Source organism: Oratosquilla oratoria, chromosome 10 (genome assembly GCF_046742065.1).
Source record: "Oratosquilla oratoria isolate Oo_2021 chromosome 10, ASM4674206v1, whole genome shotgun sequence".
Taxonomy (NCBI): Eukaryota; Metazoa; Arthropoda; class Malacostraca; order Stomatopoda; family Squillidae; genus Oratosquilla; species Oratosquilla oratoria.
The window spans coordinates 51,934,036-51,936,535 of NC_134786.1; the positions used below are offsets into that span (position 1 = coordinate 51,934,036).

At 38.2% G+C, this 2,500-nt stretch overlaps 1 long non-coding RNA gene across 2 annotated transcripts in view; it reads right to left on the reverse strand.

The window, feature by feature from the left end:
* Positions 1-2,500, reverse strand: part of LOC143029009 (uncharacterized) — a 278,938-nt gene that overhangs the window by 212,652 nt on the left and 63,786 nt on the right. The window lies entirely within an intron of this gene.

A 2,500-nucleotide genomic window follows, 5' to 3' on the forward strand; every position in this document is an offset into this window, starting at 1 on the left:
GAGAAAGAATAGTTAAAAGAAGAAAGAATAATTTGAATTATATGAGAGAATAAAGATTAAAATAAAATGAAAATAAACCAACAGATTTGCGTGTTGTATGTGTGCGTGTGTATGTGAGCGCGCGCGTGTGTGTGTGTGTATGTGTGTGTGTGTGTGTGTGTGTGTGTGTGTGTGTGTGTGTGTGTGTGTGTGTGTGTGTGTGTGTGTGTGTGTGTGTGTGTGTGTGTGTGTGTGTGTGTGTGTGTGTGTGTGTGTGTGTGTGTGTGTGTGTGTATGTATGTGTAGGAGTGTGTCTTCTGCGCCCTGGAAGTGAATTAAATCTCCGAGCGGCAAGCATCAATAAAACATACAATGATTAATCAAGTGTGGAAGGACGGCAGAATGAATGGGAGGCAATATGTTCATATTCTGACACTCACTCGTATGTAACTCCTCTTCATCTGAACACCAATGAACCAAACAAGATGCATGTGGCTTCTCGTCTCTCATATTTGTTCATACATTCACCAGAACATATTTCCTTTAACTAAAGTCACTAACAGTGGTGTGGTCACTGTACACTTTTGAATGTCTCCTTGCCCGTGACAATGAGTATAAGCCGGCCTTAAAGACGCATCTTCGCATATGACGGACCCCTATTTCACAAGGATATTTTCTGGGAAAAAATAGTATTTTTCATTATATAATTAGTGAATGATATCTTAAATTGTTTTTGTGGGGGGGGTAAATGTATGATTCTATGCATGAATTAATATTGTGACAGACGCAGGGCATTTTTCTATTTATTATTTATTTATTTATTTATTTATTTATTGTATAATTGAAGAAAAAAAACACGTCTTATACACTGGCAAGTACAGTAAATCATTCCTGAGGTACACAATCCGTGTAGCATTACTCATCTCACACCGGACACATTGTTAATAAACAGTGCTCCAACGGTCCATTGTCTACGAGGGAAACAGACCGAACCGTCCATCTTCGTTAGCTGTCATGCCATAGGCCAAATTGCGCCTTCAACTTAAGGTCAACTTGCTATTTCGAGTGTAAGGATGATAATTATAAGTAAATAAATGTTTTTCTTGTGATGCGTCACTGCCAAAATGCTAACAGCATATGTGAAAAGGTTTTTGTTTTATTTCAGTTATCATAATACCCAGCGTTATTTTAATAATTGAAATAATCAAGATATTGTATTGTATTATTCCTTTTGATAAAATTAGTGTTTTGCGTGCTAGTAATATTATTTGCTTCATACCCCAATTCCTGCTTATTTAACTTCATAGCAGTAAAATCTAACAACTAGGTTCTATAAAAATCTTACAAAAACATGTAACTTACAAAATAAGTGTAACTGAGATATAACTAAACCTGGCATCTGTGCAGAAATTGTAAAAAGTAAGGAATATAGATATACAATGAACAACCCACCTCCCCAAGTACTAGTAGTACTTGGGGAGGTGGGCTGTTCATTAGTTCTTAAAGGTCCTCCGGCGCTAATAAGCCGCATTCCCTTTCAACACACCACCAAGCTAATCAGTAGCAACCCACATTGTCAAAAATGACTATGCATAACAGATTTGAAGTGATTTTGATGGTGGTGTTAGTGCTGGTGTTGGCTTTTGTTTTTTGGTCTTTGGTCTTCGGTCTTCGGTCTTTGGCCCTAGGTCTTTGGTCTTTGGTCTTTGGTCTTTGGTCTTTGGTCTTTGGTCTTTGGTCTTTGGTCTTTGGTCTTTGGTCTTTGGTCTTTGGTCTTTGGTCTTTGGTCTTTGGTCTTTGGTCTTTGGTCTTTGGTCTTTGGTCTTTGGTCTTTGGTCTTTGGTCTTAGGTCTCCGGTCTTTAGTCTTAGATCTTGGGCCTTGGGTCTTGGGACTTGATCTTGTTCTTAGTGTTACTGTTACTGATGTTGCAACGTTGTTGATGTTGTTCTTGTCATTTATGTTGACTAGCTTACCATTGCTTTTATCACTCAATTTTCAAATCAGTAAGACTTGATTTTGTAGTGAAACGGGTTATGAGTATACTGTTGGAAGTATATATTAAACGACCCACAAACAAGATGAGCCCTACCTGAAACGTCTTGATGTTCTGGATTCGTATTCCTTCGTTTTCTAAAATGTTCTATGATGGTCTTCCAACTTCAGATAGTTTTTCATTCCCCTTTCATATGAATTCAAACCCAGGGAGAGTTTTACACCCTCTTTCTTTCTAGAATACTTTCTACTCTACAGCTTTCTCCGGCCAGCTTCTTAGAAGTGGGTAATCGTGAAGAGTCCTTCTTACTGAAAAACTGGTTCCAAATTGGAAAGGTCTATTTTACTAGACAGATTCAAGATTTTGGATAGATCTCTGTGAGATGAAGGTAGGAATACTATGGATAAGCCCATGAGGCTAAGGAGACCAAAGTTTCCATCAACTTTATGAAGTTCTGAGACTTGTGACAGCCGAGGTTGAAAAAGACTCACTCATTTACTCATAGCTGACCACGGCATCAGATTCC